Source organism: Dermacentor albipictus, chromosome 6, assembly GCF_038994185.2.
Source record: "Dermacentor albipictus isolate Rhodes 1998 colony chromosome 6, USDA_Dalb.pri_finalv2, whole genome shotgun sequence".
NCBI lineage: Eukaryota > Metazoa > Arthropoda > Arachnida > Ixodida > Ixodidae > Dermacentor > Dermacentor albipictus.
Window position 1 is genome coordinate 97,552,248 of NC_091826.1, and position 18,655 is coordinate 97,570,902.

Consider the following 18,655-nt stretch of genomic DNA (forward strand, 5'->3'; position numbering starts at 1 on the left):
AATTCTGTATCCCGTAAGTGACGATTGCGCTATTTTTTGTAGCGAAGATTTTATTCTTGCCAAATGTTTTACTGATGCCTACCACTGTCGCACTGTAATTGCGTGTCGGCGATAGCGCAAAAAGCTGCGCATTTTAAAACCTTTTTGAGTGGGTACGCATACCTGTCACCTTCCGTCGAGAAAACCTTAAAGGACTGCAATGACCCCGTTCCTGTACTAAAACACAAAAAAATTGTTTCGGTGTCTAAACATAAATGCTCGGAGCATAGCAAACAAAATCGACGAATTAGACAGTATTGTAACTGCCAACAAACCTCATGTTCTTGTAACAGAAACCTGCTTGTATAATGATATCACCGACTCTGAAATAACACCTCTTGGTTACGGAATCTACAGACAGAGGGATTCCCGTGGCGGAGGCGTTGCAATTCACTTCCAAAAAACATTGAATGTTTCTAGGATGCCTGATAACACAGGAATTGGATGTGTTGTCGTGAAAATTTTTCTTCACGAGTGTAATGTAATCATAGGAGGGTTCTATCGACCTCCAAATTGCGACACCACCTCCTTTCAAAATCTTAACGAGTTCTTGTGCGCCTATAAGAATAAGCGCTGCAGTATGCTACTTGCGGTTGATTTTATTGTTACTTCTGTAAACTGGAATACCGATTTCCCTGAGCCCCTCTTAAGTGCTTCTGAACCGTTCGTAGATATAGTAGTGCTTCACAACCTTTCACAGCTTGTCAAAGAACCTCCCTGTATTCAAAAGAACACACTATCAATTCTAGACCTTCTCCTTACATATACGGCCGTAGTCCGCCGCAGCCCACAAATTCAGGTTTTCGAAGGTATGTCGAATCACAAAATTGTATACCTTACGTTGGAAGTGAATTTCGTTCGATAGATTAAAAATACAAGAAAGAATTGTCAAAATATTGATGTATCGGACGCCCTAGATGGCGCTTTTCCGGATTTTCATGCCATGTGTGAATCAACATTCTATTGAAACATTCTATTGATGAAATATGGGGATACTTCAAGTTCCTGGTTCTGAAGTGTATCCGTGATTTTGTATCTGTGAAGCGAAAAGTGCTGCGGAAGCGAAATCCTTGGGTAACAAAAGAAATAGTACGAATAGAGCGGATACTGAAAGAGGCAAGAAAACAACTCAAGCAGCGCCCGACTGTTCCCGCAAGCGATCGGCTTCTTCGCTTGCGTACATTATTAGCTGATAAAGTAAAAAAAAGCAAAGAATACTATCAAAAAATAATACTAAAAATTTTCTATTCCCATCCGCAGGAATGTTCTGGCAGCACTTATCGCCAAAAAAATAAGGCTGCACCCATACTCTGTATCAGTGATACCTTTTTAACCGACAATGCCGAAACTGCAGATGCGCTCAACCGATATTTCTGCTCAGCGTTTACGCGTGACGACGGTATCAGCCTACAGTTCCCTAGCTATGAACACATTCTGCCGATTGGTGATGCCACAATTACTGAGGAAGGTGTGTTAGCACATATCCTTAACCTCGACACTAAAATATCGACCGGAGCTGATGGAATCCCGAATGCGTTTCTTTCCCCGTGCGCCGAAGGGTGTTCGTAGCATTTAACCTTAATATTCGAGAAATCACTGTCATGCGCGGAAATTCCAACCGACTGGAAGTACGCGAAAGTACCAAAACAGCGAACACCAAAACAGCGAATACGTCCCTGCTCACATCATACAGGCCAATATCTTTACTATGCACATGCGCAAAAACCCTCGAACACATAATTTTCAAGCACATTTCCGCCTTTCTTAACGACAACGCTATAATTGACGCAAGACAACATGGTTTCCGGCGAGGTTTGTTTACTGTAACTCAGCTCGTAGAAATAGTTCACGACTAAGCGGCAGCTTTAGATAGACAAGGCCAAATAGACTTAATATTTCTCGATTTTGAAAAAGCATTTGAACACGTCTCTCATTCCAAATTACTTCGTAAACTAAAACCCATTTTAAAGAACGACGCCTTATTTAACTGGATTACAGCAGGCCTTTCATTACGGATACAAGTGTTCAGGTCAACGATGCAGCTTCGGCACCCGCAACTGTAGACTCAGACATTTCACAGGAATCAGTGTTAGGGCTGCTCCTCTTTCTTATCTTTATCAACGACGTCATCGGTGACATACGCGTCAAGATAAAGCTTTTTGCAGATGACTGCATTTTGTACAGCTAAATACGCCATTCAAATGATCAGGAAGCTTTAAACACCACGCTATCTACAATACAAACATGGTGCTCGAAATAGCAGATGAGTATTAACCTTAAAAAGACTGTTGCAATGACCATTACTCGCAAAAAGAATCCCTTAACCCTTTCCTATAGCAATAACAACCAGTCTTTATCAGTCGTAGCTACGTACATATACTTGGGAGTAGTAATAACATCAGACCTTAGGTGGAATGATCATGTAACATACATTTATAGTAAGGCAATGAAGAAACTAGGCTTTTTAAGGCGAGCAATGGGAAACGCTTCACCTGAAATAAAACTCTTAACACATAAAACTTTCATTCGACCCATCCTAGAATACGCTGCGATTGTTTGGGATCCGCACACACAAAGCAACATCACTAAAATTCAGAAAGTCCAAAGAAAATCAGGCAGGTGTATTTTTTATTCGTACAGCTGGCGCACATCCCGATCATCTCTTCAAGAAACTGCAGAACTGGAAAACCTTGCAATAAGGTGTTGCCGGGACAGAATAAAAATTTTCTTCTTACTGTATAACAATCAATTCGGAATATATAAAACAGCATATATTTTACCAGCTAGTCACAGCTGCACGCACACTTATCGCAACAGAAAGGTTAGAGACTTTTTCTGGAGGACCAACGTATTTAAAAATTCTTTTTTCCCACGCACAATTTCCGAATGGAACGCATTACCTGCCACGACTGTCGATTGTCCAACGGTTTCATCCTTTCTTTCAGAACTTTGTGAATAAAGCATAGCGTTCATCCCTCGTTTTTACCAGTCAAATTATTATTGTGAAAGGTTTCCCTTATGTTGTTTGTCATGCCGATTCTTGTTCAGTGTCTGTTATCTTGTTTGATCCAATTTCATGTTTTTTTTTCAAATGCCTACTCCTGCCTAAGGCCTGGTAACAAGGCTGGCAGGACTCGTAAAATATATAAATTCCCTCTCCTTACACATGTTGCATACGAAGTGCAGAATATATATTGAAGCAAAATTGATGTGACGACCCCAGAGTTGACAAAAACCAACATACCGTACTTCTAGGATGCCGGTTCTGGCACAAACACTACTCATCTCCTTTGAACATCCAGGGGAAAATTCTTGATCAGTTTTCTTTTTATATTTTACTTCTACACCAATCTCAGAGGTATTAAGGCCATATTCATTCTCTTTACACTTCCATCGCTGACGGCCGCGGTAATCTTTTTGGTATCCAGGGCATAGCAGCGGCCAGCGAACCAACTAATTGCGGTAAGGCGATATGCTATGCATGGGCGAGATAGAGAAGTTAAGGAGGTCAGGTGAAGAAAGAAGGTTTGTAGTTTACAAAGCTGCTTACATTAAATGCCTTCTGGGACACCAGCGACGAGCATTCCCACAGTTTGCTATAGACCTAACCATACAAAACTGCTGTAGCATTCCTTACGGGAGAGCTGAAAGCATGGCCGTTGAGTCAGCATGCGAATGGTGTTTGTGGCGCTTGAACGTGCCTATACGTGGGCCCCCTTGCTTCGATCCGCTTTGTGATTTGTAAAAATAATTTATAGCAAAATATTGCTGCATAAATGCAGCAGTTCGCAATCATTACGCACGATCGCAAAGACTGCAAATAGCTCATTCATACTGGCGAATCGCAGAGGTCATGTGACGTAATTGCAAATCGACCGGTCATCCATTGTATCGCCACAAATATTCTCTTTGGTCGCAAAGGGCATGCCCTGAGTCACTCACTCACCGCTGGATGACTGAAGTAAAGGAGCTATCATCACGATGCCTTGCGTACGCAAGGCATCGTGATGATAGCTCGTGATCGTGATCGTGATCCACAGAGCTGTAACTCTTTGGAAATTCAGTAAAGATATACACCGTCAGATTAACGTTTGACGAAAAATATTGAAAATATTTATATCGTGGCCTGTCGGTAGCAGCGCCGGAGCTCCAGAGTGGCTTGGTGGCAGGAATTTCGGGAAGAACTACTCGGCTGCAAATAGAGGAGGTGGCGCACGCAGCCTCCTGTCGCCTCGGCAGTGGAGCCAAGGCAACCTTCGTCTTTATGTTACGCCTATGAACATTGTCGACGCGCGAACTATAGCGTTGCATATTCGTAGTGCAAATAGGTTGGTGGCAGTGAAACAGTCACAAAAACAGAGGCAGTTTTACCTGAAGGACGAACAGTGATAACACAGTTTAGAGTTGATCTACGCATGGTATACAAAAGCATACGAGGGTGCGACTTAGTCGAGCGACCCTGCACGTTGTTTAACACCTGCTGGGCTAATGCCCCTAGTTAAAATATTCACGGGATTTATGCTGGGCTGTAGGAAGAAAGCCCTGTCGGCTGCGATATGTGTGACGACGCTAGCATGATGAAGAAGGCCGACAGTGGTGTTTCAGCCGTCCCACTTTGACGTTGCACGAGATGAGACAGAGGGGAATCCATAGGCGATTGGAAAACTAATCTCAACTGTTTCACCTATGTACGCGTGAAGGTTTCAAGGTTGCGCTATTCCGCCCGAAACGTGGACGTCATTGATGTTAGAAATTACAGTGCGTTTTCACGTGGCAAGACCACAATATGACACGAGGCAGGCAGTACGTGGGGGACTCCGGATTAATTTTGATTACCTTGGTTTCTACTACCTGCACCCAATGCACAGCACGGGGCCATTTTTGCATTTCGCCCCAATCGACGGACGGGATTCGATGCGGCACCCTCAGCAATCGCAGTGCAACGCCAAAGCCAGTGCTCGACTACAGCGAGTGTCGTTCAGGTGCATGGGAGGCTCTTCACGATGGCTACATGTTGGAGGACGCAATCTGCCGAATTTCTGACCCATCGAGAAACGAAAAATTTACTACTGGATGGATATCAACGAGAACAGTTCGTTGTTACACTCTAAAAATTTTCACACCCTTATGGGTGTAATGCGGGTGTATTCCATCTTTTCACCCTTGTAAACACCTTTGAAATACCCTTTTTTAACAAAAAAGGGTGTTCAACAAGAAAACACCCTTGGAACACCCCAGTCTTTCTAATTTACACCCTAATTATAAGGGAGTAAGTGAACAAGCTTACAGTATATGATGAATGAACATTGCCAGTTAAGGCGTTGATATTGGCTGTACATGAAACGCGCGCTACCTGCGCTTGAATCAGGTAGCTGGAATGATTAGATCGGGGCACCTAGGCAGCAGCGCACTGGCTCCGAACAGTGGTCAAAAATGAAGTTTCCCACGAATGTTGATATTGAACGGATGACACTAACGCGCAGACTTTGCATAGCCAGATATCTGCAAAAGGCTTCATATGATCAATAGCAAAATATTTACAATGCTATAACTGAATACTTAAAGGTGTGCAACCAGTTAGACTGGGAATGGTTAGGAGTGAGGGCTAACGGTAAATAGCTCACCAACTTACGGTTCGTAGATGACATTGGCATACTCAGCAACACTGCAGACTATTTGCAACAAACGTTTGAGGAACATGTCGAAGAAAGTGTAAGTCTAACTGAGAGTTAGTATGCAGAAGAGAAAAGTAATGTTCCGCAATATCATATATGGGGTTTTACGTGCCAAAACCACTTTCTGATTATGAGGCACGCCGTAGTGGGGGACTCCGGAAATTTTGACCACCTGGGGTTCTTTAACGTGCACCTAAATCTAAGTACACGGGTGTTTTCGCATTTCGCCCCCATCGAAATGCGGCCGCCGTGGCCGGGATTCTATCCCGCGACCTCGTGCTCAGCAGCCTAACACCATAGCCACTGAGCAACCACGGCGGGTAATGTTCCGCAGCGTGGCGAGAGAACGAATGTCATGGTCTTTCGTTCGTTTATTGAGCTTAATTACTCGCAGGGGCCTCTGATCAAGGAAATTAACAAAAATAAAACATTGGCTGGAGAGCTTACGGCAGGCATTACTAAATCATGACCAGGGAGCTTACTGCTAACCATTGCTTTCTACCGTTAGTAACGTATGGGGCCGAAACTTGGAAGTTACCAAAGAAGCTTGGGAAGACGTTGAGGACCGCGCAACGAACGATGGAATGAAAATTATTAGGCATGATGATAATAGACTGGAAGACAGCGATGTGGATTAGAGAGCGAACGGGAATAGCTGATATACTGGTTGACATTATGAGGAAGAAGTCGTGCTGGGCAGACATTGCAATGCGTAAGGGAGAGAACTGCTGGTCTATTGGAGTTGCAAAATGGGTGCTAAGGGAAGGAAAGCACAGTCGAGGACGGCAGAGAATAATGTGGACGTGATGGAATTGGGAAACTTGAAAACACGTGGAACCAGTTAGCACAAGACAGGGGTATTGGAGATCGCTGGAGAAGCTTTCGTCCTGCGATGGACGCCAAAATAAGCTGATGATGATGATGATGTGACGACATCCATGCTAGCTTCGCGGCATGTCTTTCATGTTATGTCATGCATGCGTGTCATGCACGTTCCGATAGCTCGATTTCCGTCGGTTGCGGGGGGGGGGGGGGGGGGGGGCGCTAGTAGCGGCATAGCCAAGTGGGGCACACCGGGCACTTGTAACGCTCACTAAAAGTAAAATTTCTGCTGCTATGGCAATGGCCCCGCTCCTTCCCCCTCCACGGTCAATTGGGACCCCCCCCCCCCCCCTCACACGAAAAAATTTTCTGGTTACGCCACTGTGGGGAGGGGGGTGTAAGATTGCTCTAGACCCCTCCCCCTAACTTGTCAACGGAAACGGGGGACGGGAGGGCAGCTGCCGCCGGGCCGCAAACCTTAGGCAGCCCAATTAACGGCTGCATTTCCCTTTGGACGTGAATACTGCATTAATGCCATTACACTGTAGGATTCGTGGTGGTTCGAGGGCATGCGACAATAAAAAAAACACATACAGCCATCAGAAAGTCTTAGCTTGAGCAGATCTTTGGGAGCTGGGCAAGACTCTCACAAAAGAAAAAAAAGCTTGGCACCCCTCTTACAGGCATTGTCAACTCTGGGTCCCACCGCTGACTGTACATTTCCGGTAAAAAAAAATCACCCATGAACTCCTCTCGGATTTGTCTAAGTGTGCGTAAGCATTGTGACTCTTCCTCATCTACACGCAGTCCATGTCGTTATCAATGTTATGAGACTTGATTCGACAAGTATAAGTGCCAGCGCTGCGGCGACACGGGCTGCTCTGGTCGGCAGCGCAAGCAAAGTACTGCAGGTGGCGGGGCCAGGCGCGCTGGTGACGTTCCGTTCGTTTTGAGCCGTTATCGCTCTTTAGCCCTCTTCATCCGCGACGAACCATTATCAACCGTTCTCCGGCGGCGGCTGCTTGTGGCACGGCCGCGCGAACCGTATCTTGAAAGCGAACTGCATTGTGGACAGAGTGTGCCCACTGCTGAAAACTTCACGCGCTGTGTTCTCACCGTTTACTTCGCTTTGAAAACAGACGCGCGCACACCTATCGTGAAAGTGATCTGCGAAAAGCGCATAGTGCGGCATAAGCTGAAAGCTTCGTGAGCGCAGTGTTCTCGCCGCTTCGGTCGCGTTGAAGCGAGAGCTAGCACGAAGGTGAATTCACTCGCTGCTGCGGGTTCTATGTTGAAAGATATCGTGCTGTACGGACTGACGGACGGATGGTTTTTCTTGTTGGGGAAATACAGAAATGCTTACGTTATAAAAAAAATTGCAGGGTTTGCGAATTTCGCGATAAGAACCAACACCAACCTACTCCCCCGCTGAGCGATGCCGTCTTGATCACCCCCTCCCAACCCCGGGAAAAGGGACACTACCTTTCTATCTCAGTTGAAGAAAGGATGATGAAACGTTAACAACGACCATAACGGCATCTCCTAACGAGTTGTCTTATGGCCTCTGAGATTTGCGCGCGAAGCTGGCGCGCGCGAACTTGAGAAGCCATAATTGGCCGCCTAATAGCATAAAAAGACAAATACAATGCCAAACGACACAGCTAAAATTCAAACAAAGAACTGATCTTAGCTATACTGTTTGGGGAAAAGAAATACAAAATTAGACAGCCGCAACACACGCCACTAAAGCCGCCACCGCCGGCGTAACGAGGAACCAACAGTTGGCAACATTCATTCGCCCGTCATTGCTTCGCTTCGTCTCCGCAACAAGAGCCGCCATCTTCTCGCGCCTAACGTTTCGTATGGTTTTGTTCTCTGCAATCCGCGCACACAGCGCATCGGTGGCTGCACGTCTGCTCGGCGTCGCAATGCGGCCTGCGTCATTTTCTGGTGCTCGCGCAATCGGTGTGAAACATGTCGCATGTGAAATGTTTGATAGAAGTGCCTCACGTCCAAGTCAAGCCGCCGTACGGGTGCATGGCTGTGCGCCCCGTTCTCGAAAGCGTCGACGGGTTTCCGGCATGCGGATTTCAGGTACGTGCAAATGCGTTTCGCCCTCCTATTGAGCTCCGGAGCAAAGCGTGAAATATTTCATGTGAAAGATGCAGTGCCCGTCATCATGGTGTGAATTTCGAGCGGCAAACGAGAACTTTGGAGCTTAGAGCACACCGCGGCTGCTAAGTCAGCGTGGAAATTGTTTTTCGTTACCGCAATGTGTTGCTTTCAGTCTAACCTGCGGCTTGTGGACAGCTAGCCCATCGACTTTTGCTTGTGGCTGCGATAGGTATGTAAATGGAAGCGGTAATAATTTTCGAGCGCAGAGAGTTGTTTCGCTCGATGTTGGTCGTGTTCATGGCGTTGTGAAGGCTAGAAAACTGGCTTGATCGTGCTTAGTTCTGACTCGAAGAGGCGTAACGTTGGCGCTGGATGTGTTTGTTTTCCGTGCCGCGAGTACCAGTTTAATGCTTTTTGTTGCATGAGAGTGGTTGCTGCTACATGCCCTCTGGCCAGAACACACTAAAAGCAATTTCCTCACTTATATGTATGCAATGTGACGTAACAAAATTTCCAGCGTTTTATTTGGAGCGTAAATATCCAGTATAGTTTAGTAAGAAACTCACATTCTGTCTTAGCTTAGTAGGCGTGAAACAAATGAAACTCTCATTTCTTATTGAATTGTTCGCCCACACCGCACCACCCGCAGATGCGTCATCGGGTAATTGACAGTAGCTTCGCTACGTGAGTTGTTTTATGCGCCAATATTGCCCGGTTAAGTATCCTGTTAATTTATGCCGACGCTCGTTCATTTTGCTTTTAAGCGGGTACTATCCCCGAGTACCGGACGATGCCAAACTTGTGAGGTGTAGCAAACGCGGGAAATGCAAAGTGGCGTGGCTGCAAGTTCCTGTTTTTACGTTTCTTGCATTCAAAGCCAACAGGCACAGTATCACTGATTTATTTTCCATTTCTGCTGTACTTGATCAATCTAATGTGACAACTGCATTTGTTTTTTAATGTTCTCCATTGACTGTGTATTGAGCTTGGCTGCCGCCCTCTCTTCAGAGGATGCCGCTGTGATAGCTCTTTCGTATAGCACATGCCTCTAGGCCCTTGTGTTTCAAGGGCTCTGGCGAGGCAGCAGTGCTCCAAGTAATTTTACCATCCTATATATTTTCTATTTTGCATCATTCTTCCACGATGGATTTTAATGTTCATATTATTCGTCATTAGTCATCGCCATAATTTTATAGCACGTAGATTTTACGCACTTTACAGCGACAATTTTAGGCCAGTTTACAGCCAAGTCACATCTTCCATAATACATCAACATTACCACTTGTCATGGTGCTCTTTGGCCAAACCTGGCCCTTGCGCCATAAACTACCACACATCATCATCATCAGCTTGGCTGCCAGAAAATGCTTGAATTTCTTTCAGTATCCAAGTGACGAAATATTTCACTGACGGCAGTGTGTGAAACACGCAAGATGACAAAACTGACAGCAAAATGATTAGATATTTCTTTTATAGCGTTTGGACTCGACTTTTGGTGAGGATGTCGATCGACCTTGGGCCTGGTGACAGCACACCCGACATCGCCAAAGTTCAGCCTATCAGTTGAGTGCCCCCGAATGGACCATCAACATCGGAAAATGAAGCAGAGCCAGGTAGGGGCAATTTTTACTTTGGAACAGAACACTGACAGCTGCCTCCTTTTTTTAAGAACTAAATAACATATTTACAAACCAATCCTTTCTCTTTGTGCAGCCTACATAGAATTGTTTTTGCTTGTTATACAGACCTTCAGAAAGCAGTTCTTCTGAACCATTTTTGCATGCACAAATAGATAAAGAGAAGTGCACTTTCTGAAGAAATTGATGCACTGAAATGTGCGTTCGACACACAGTGAGATGCAAAATAACCAACAACTTTAAAGCGGCAAAAAAAAAAGTTTGAAACATGTTCTAACATCATAACCCGCCTTCGCATATGGATCTAAATATAACAGCAACAGAGGTGCATGCAGAGAAGTGTTTGTAAATGTTTGCAAGATATGTACATTGTCTAAGAAATTGTTTTTATTTACTTGGAGCTTCTTGGTGCCATGGCAGTGCAGTAAAAGCTCAAAATGATGCCCCTGCTCCTAATAAAGCACCTTTAGATTTTAAAATAAAATTATGGGCTTTTACGTTCCGAAACCTAAAGTTTTGAGAACCTGGCTTCTTTTATGTACACCTGAATCTAAGTGCATAAGCGTTATTGCATTTTACCCTAATTGGAGGGCAGCTGCCATGGCCTAGATTGAAGCTGGGACCAGCATGACTGAGCAGCATGGCATCATAGTAAGTGGGCTATAACACCAGGTCAAAATGAGAAATACTGCTTAGAACTACCGACTTCTTGGCTCACAAGCACTTTGCACTAAGTTAAAGGAGTATGCAGTACTGACAGCGACTGTTTATGTACCAATTTCTTTTTAGGCTGATTCCATTATTAGGGTGCGAAGCTTCAATTAGTCAAAACCAGTTTAAATTACAGAACCAGCTCAAAACACACACCATGTATAGCTGGATTTGGACATGCAAATGGAGTCAATTCATGTCGCCGAAAATGGAAGTGGCAGTCACACTATTTGATGCATTTTGCCTAATACATAGTCAATAATAAATAATCAATTCCTAAAATATTCTTTTCAAAAAGTTTTTTTCAAGCATGAAAGGAAGAGCCAAATGGTGTTCAGGTGCACAAGCGGTTAGTTGCACGGTACTTCATGCATGTGTTCACTGGCTTCTTTCAAGCTTGAAAAAAAATTTTGTTGCACCTACTGAGCAGTAGAAAGCTGAATTGGGAATTTTTCAGGATGCTCTACAATTTTCGCACTGACACTTTTGCTTTGAATAAAATATTTGATCAGTTAAATAATTGTTAATAACTAATTACCTAATTACGAAAAATGCAAGAATTGGTTTCACTTCCTCAAAACGATGGCAAACGACATTACCTTGGTGCTGTCTAGCTACGTGGCACTTATACATATTTAAAGCTTGGGCATGTCATACAGACCACCTGGTAATTACAAGGCATATATAGAAGTGGCTAAGTTGTGTGAGCCAGCCATGTCTAGCGAATCATGAGAAACAGCCATGTTTCTTTGACTTAAGGGCATGATAAGATTTACATGCTCGACACCTTGTATCAGTGTGCTCTAGGCCTGTGCGTAGTTTAGCTGCTACATAAACAATATTTCTCCCCGTGTAAGCTAATATGCATCTTTCAAGTATATTGCCTCGTGTTTTCCAAAATAAACCATCTTGGTGCTTCCTTCATTATGTCTTCATCTGTTGCTGTGCTAATTTTGTAACATGCAACTGCACAAATTTTCATCTAGTTTTCATATTTCCTCGTTGTTTGGTCGCTTTATTTCTGAACAAGTTGTTTTCGTTAAGCCCTGTTGCACACAGTACACAGCATTTGTGCCTAGAGTGGGAATTGTTTTTTTTTTTCATATGGACATTAATACACCTTGCCTGGGCAATGTAAGGCATCCTACATAACACGGCCCTGCAATAATGTTTTATATTGCATTCCAGCATCATGCAAAACTGTTTACTTACCAGATTAGAATATGTATAAGTGTTGGAAGTAACAGAACTGGAAGAAGCCAGCAGATAATGAGGCCAAGGAAAGCATACAGGAACATGTTTTAAGTTTTTTATATGAAGTATAGAAATGATAAATTCGAGGTAAGTGAAAGTGGATTAAAAGATATCAACCTGTTTGTGGGGAACGGACCCATAACCTTCACATTACGCATGTGATATACTAACCACTGTGGTACTACGGCCGTGTTCGAGCGTCGACACTCAGGGGCCATTGAGGACGGTTGAATGCTGCCTCGGTGGTACAGTGCTTAGTGCATCGCATGCCTAATGCAAAGGCTGTAGGTTCGTTCTCCTCCCATGCCTGGTTGTTTTTTTTTACCATTTTCCTTTCCCTTTATCATTCGCACATTTAAATAGAAAATTACAAGTAAGTTTTCACGTGCCTACCCTGGCATCTTCCAGCTGTGATTCAGAAAAATTTTGACCCTCAGTATCCTTTCTTCTCGTTTGGAAGAACAGGAGCTTCATTTTAAAAAATAATGAATTCACCTTGTTCAGCATCTCAATGTGGTCTCAAATCTTATCACAGCATGTGTATTACTAATTGAAGTTTTTTTTAAGATGATGATATAGCATGGGACCTAATTAGTAGCCTTTGTGTACAGATATATGAATAGTCTAATAAATAGGAGGACTTTAAGAAGCACTTCTAACATGGTCTGAGCATGTGTTTAAAAAAACTAATCTAGCATGATTTCAGGCATAACTGTTGCCCCTGAAAAATATTTGGATCATCTGCATTGGCATTGTTTTTAGAGAGCACCAATACTGCTTTGATAGAAGTAGCCTCGTGGAACATGAAGCATCGCTTCTTGCTGAGTCAAGGAAACATTATCTGCATATCTGAGGTGCATGTGTCATATGCTCGAATGCTGTTTAAAGGCTGCTAATAAGAAAATTACTTAACTTGCCTTCCAGAGATTGCTTCAGTAGTCTATGCTACTCGATCATAAACAATTTACCATAGTGAATATTCATCGCAGTTGGCTTTGCAATGTTTATGCAAAATACCACAATTGCCTACTAGACATGTGACTGCACTAAAACTTGGAGTTAATGACCAGTAAGATTTATGGGACAGCAAAACTTAGTTTATGACTACTGTTTCTGCATAGTTTCTTACAGTAATTACTAGAGGGAAATCTGGTGCTGGAGTCGTACCACAATGGGAATGATGGGAAGCACACGGATTTGTCTGATATTCGTGCTTGTGAATTCAGACGTTCTTGTGGCTTCGTATATTATACGCTATATAAATCTTATTGTCGTAAATTTAAGCGCAGTCTATACTCTTCGAAGTGCAGAAGACGCCGCCAACACGCACAATTGCTATTAATTGCAACGATTGAGCTTGTCCAGGTAGCCAAATCGAAGGGCACCAAGCGTCTCAAGGCACTAGTATGCCCGCGATAAATTCATCAGGGCGTTGCATTCGCTTGTCGTTACATGCCTCCGTCGCTTAATGGTTTCAATATCAAACTTCTGTTCTAGAGTTCCTGTGTTTGAATCCTGTAGTCGGACGGTTTTAATGTTTATTTATTTATTACACAGTATATTGTTGAAAATGACTAGAATACAAAGTCACAAAGCCGTTTGAAGCCAAACAGACGAAGTTTAGGCAAATCCATGTACTTCCCATAATTTCCATGCTGGTACAGCCGTTCTTGTTTGATCTCCTGTGGACACTAACGTCAGAGTTCCCTCTAGTAATTATTGTATTAAACTGATTTCTGCGCCTCGCTCGTGCAGAAGCGGCACCACACCTGCTGCGTAAACATGCACTACCTTTCGGCCGAGTGCAGGGAATGCTGTGAACTCGCCATGTACATAGCCTGCACTAAGTAAAACAAATCACAACGTGCAGTTGCTACCACGTTGAACTGGTGGAATGAGTAGTGAAATGCAGTACCTCCTGAACTAGTTCAGAAAGTGCAGGTTAATCAAGTGGAGATTATATAGCAACAGAAGTTGTGTGATTCTGCATTACATTCACGAAATATACTTCATGATACTTTTCCATTTATTTCCTCAGTTATTAAGAATCCCTTTTGCATTGTTGGACAAAACTACAGAATGCCAACATATTTTCCAGCATTCACTGGTAGCAAACATGTCAAAACATGTTCTAGTGTCTGGATTGCCGCTTTAGCTGTTAACCCCAAGTTAATTCCGGAAAATGTACCAAATGTTTTACGTACTCAATTTTCGGTGTAATTCTCTTTCTAAAAATATATTACTTCATTAGTCTCTGGTTAGAAATAACACAAAAATAAGAGCTGCTCTTGAGGGCAGCTTTCCCTCAATGCCGACTGTAACTCATCTTTGACAACAAGAGCAGCATAACGTCGGGCAGAAAGAGTGCAACTAGTCATTGGCGATATTGGTACTACCTCCAGTCACTAGTACAGCTTGTGATCAATGGTTAAAGGTTGCGACTTTGTTGCTGCCCAATTTTAATTCTGCAGCTGTTACACTTGGGTGTAGCATGTGTACGCACGTGTGCATGCATTAAAATGACTTCACGCTAGAGCAAAGCAACTAGTGCAGAGAGGCATTAGTCATCTTTATATATTTGCTTTGTAAAGATGCACTAACTTTATCTTTTGCAATATAGACTTGGCGCTCATTGGCCAAAGATGCCCTTGTGCTACTAAAACCTACCAATTAATTCGCTTTTTGCAGTAGCACATGCTTATTCCTTTTTCAGGATCGGTCTGTGAGTTCTAATTTGTTTTTCTTGAACTGTGCAATTCCCACTCACAGGACTGCATGTCATCTAAGGTGTTCCTTTTTCAATCAAGAATGTTGAGGTTGTGTTAGTGAAACTCGATTTCTTGCCTCAAACGAGCTTGTACAAACTGACCAAGCTGATAATTCTACCTGCTTATATAATAAATGTGTTGCGCTTATGAACCCTCATAATGAATGACTTACAGTATAAAAATTTTATCTAATAAAACAATTTAATGAAAATTTTCATGTTTTTCGCGTTCGTGTTCACTTCTCTACTCTCGTGTCCTGTCTGCATGCCTCACCTCTTTTTTTGCATATTAAATATCGTATAAACTTAACCATGCTTTTTTACCACAATGCAGGGGGAAAAGGTTCCGGTAACACTGCATTCAGTATGGTGGCCGAGACGTGTATGCAAGCAACCTCCTTCATGTGGACCAAGGACTACTCTGCAGTGTCTCACAGACTTCCATGCGAAGCCCTCGACATTCTCATCTCAGTGGAATGGCTGCTCATCTATCTGTGTGTCCATCACCAAGATGGCCAGTTGTAAAGCTCCTGTACCCGTTTAAGACAGCTTAATGATTTTTTTATTTAGTTTTCATGGTTGGCCGTAGAATCTTAACATTTTTGATGTTTCTAACGTTTTTACCTGGCCCAAAGTGGTGCAATAACTTTAAACCAGTGTAATGTATTTAAGTGATGCTCACTCTAATGCCTATCTGGTTTTGTTTATGTTTAAGAAATTTGAATGTCTGATGAGGTAACAGCATTTAAACTTGTCATCGTGGCTCTTTTCAGTCAGCTGCTAGGAAATAAGATGCAAAACTTATCACACGCCAGTTGTAGCATTTTTGTTTTCAAGACTAAAGTATACATGTTTCAAAATATGGAAAGTGGGGAAAAAAGCCTCAAGAACATAATCATCCTAGGATTGTCATGTCCTTACAAATCTGCAATGACTAATGCCTCATACATCTTGGGAGCACATTGGTCGCAATGCCTACAGGTATACTTGATAAGAGAATAGCTCGCACTCAGATTTGCCACGCAGTTGATGGCTGATAGCTTTTGTTTGTCGTCTTCATGTTACTACTATGTATTCAATATTCATTTACATGTGCTGCGGTTTTTTGTAGTCACACACACACACACACACACACACACATATATATATATATATATATATTCTTCGTTTCAATAAAAATTTAGTTGAGAGTTAGCGCTCATCCTGTCTGCTTCTAGTCTGTGTCCGTGTCACTTCGCGCTACAATCCAAGATCAGGTTACTGTACCAACTTGCCCAACTTTTTGTCCTTGTGTTAAAGACACACTCAGACTTGTTCTTACTTATGTGACCGGTTATTTTTGTGCTTTATAATAAGATGCAGTGCTTTTCAAATGAAAACATGTGATAGTTCGTAGTGAGGTTATTTAAAAAAACTGTTCTGCTTAAAATTTAATTGAGCAAGCCTGTGCCATTATTCGGTGCTTATGTCTTTGTATTGGTATGGTTTTACTCATCTTCCTTTTTACTTTTAAAATGTGCAATCATTATTATGTAACCATTTCTCTTGAATGAAATAAATATTTCTGACATTTCGTCACAAATTTTACAATGATTTTGTTCAATTAGGTAACCTTAGACTAGCTGATTGTTATTCTGGTAGCTTAACTTACATTGCCTGTAGAATATTCAATGCAAGCACATGGTGAAAAATACACTAAGTTATTGGGTATAAGCAGGTCACTGTCAGTAAATGGAGCATACGTATATTTCAGAAAATAGTGGATGCTTACATATTGAACAGCATGCACAGCTACACATGCTGTTTTGTTTGTAAATGCTGAAAGATTATTCGACGTGGAAGCACTTTGTTCTTGGGCTTTCAGTGCTACCTTTAAGTCATATATGTGAAGGTACTAGTAGAAGCATCCCGTGGAGATAAATGACAACTTTGATGAATAGAGGTATAAAATATGTGCTTAAAACGGCAAGAAACTGCTTGACAGGCAAACGTATGCTTCTGTAGTACTGCACTTGTTACCGTCGCCAATACATGCATTGCTTGCGCTCTATTGCATTCAATATGAGCTACAGCAGCGAGCTGTGGTGTCTTTCCCTCCTGGTCGAGCTGGTGTTGCGAAAATTTTTGACCAAGAAAAGGAGGTTTTTAATCATTTCTGAAATACATGTAACTATGCTTTTGGCTGTGTGCTGTTTCCACGGAGTTATAAGTACTGGTGCACCAAGGTGCGGGAGATCCTGTGTCCTTAGTGCAGCGCGCATTGTTATTGCGCTCTGCATCCTGCCGGCAGTGTGCTATCACTGCAGAGGACGATTACGAAAGCATGGCGTGTGTGCCTTGCTGCAATGGCGAAACCTTAAATTGTTTTTCTGAAAGGGCCGCACGTCATGCTACCACATGACGGACCAGAAGCGCAATATGACGACGCCTCACAGATTCTGGCTCATACTGAACAAGGTAGTACCATAGCTAAGGCTAGGCAGCATTCACAACAGCTAGTCTGCCCATTAACTACATGGCTGTAGTGAACGCTAAAATACTTGCAGGGATAACACCCTTTTGGAAGGGTGTTGTCACATGCTACACCCATATTAAAAGTGTGGTTGTCTGTGTTACACCCCATATAGAAAGGGTGTTGTTTGCTTTACACCCATAGGTGAGGTGACGTCATATTAACACCCCTTCTTTTGTGGGGTGTTAATGTGCACCCTTTGCTTGGGGTGTAGCAATACACCCAAAAAGGGTGTCACCCATGGGACAAGCCATTTACACCCTTAAGGGTGTTAAAATTTTTAGAGTGTACCATTGTGTCGACTGTGAGTGCCTTGCATTTGGTTTTCTCAGTCTTTAGGTTTTTCAGTGGAGACCATCCAGCGGAGCTTAACACAAATTCCGTCGCTCATCGATGGGCAGCTATAGACGGGACTCGCCATGCCAAGGCAAAGCTAGGCTGAGTTACGACATCAGACAGAAATCGGCACTGAAGAAAAACCTTTTTTTTCCACAAGGGGAGCAGCACAACCAGCCGGAACGGCTACCGAATCCACGTGAATATATTTTTAAGAATGCTCTTGTACAGAAGAATGAGGCGGTATCAGAGAAGGAGATGATGCTAGATACAGACGGATGGTTCCCCGCCTTATAAAGATTCACAGTTCCCTACTTATCCCTACTTATCATCATCCTGCAACGCGGACCACGATCGAACGAAACGAGTGGGGGTGTTGCATCGCCACACCCATATCCTAGAGAACACTCTCGATAAGATGACTACCGATAGAAGTAGAGTGCCCAAGCCTCGACAAGAGCGAGAGATGCTTTATCGTAGTGTTCAGACCGTAGAATGGACTGGAGGTAAATAAACTCAGCACACATCAACAGCCAAGGCCAGCGCCTATGCTTGCGGGATCACTTAAAAGGAAGACTTACGTATAAGACTCAGGAACGGGTTGAACTTCACAGTAGCTTACATGCCGAGCCTTCGCTATTCAAGGCATTGCCTGACTGCGCTTCGGCGACAAGGACTACGAAGTGGCCATCCAGGTGGCGGCATCCGACTACGCCTGCCGCGGACCGGAACATAGCATTGTCCGCGGCACTCATTCTCACTGAACTGATGACACACATGAGAGCGT

At 43.2% G+C, this 18,655-nt stretch overlaps 1 protein-coding gene and 1 long non-coding RNA gene across 5 annotated transcripts in view; one reads left to right on the top strand and one right to left on the bottom strand.

Moving 5' to 3' along the window:
• Positions 1-18,655, bottom strand: part of LOC139061298 (calcium-activated chloride channel regulator 1-like) — a 240,171-nt gene that overhangs the window by 7,522 nt on the left and 213,994 nt on the right. The gene's annotated exons all lie outside the window — the stretch shown is intronic.
• On the top strand, positions 8,369-16,197 carry LOC139061300 (uncharacterized). The gene is made up of 3 exons (XR_011515347.1): positions 8,369-8,630; positions 10,128-10,264; positions 15,355-16,197. It is a non-coding gene; the product is annotated as an uncharacterized lncRNA (long non-coding RNA).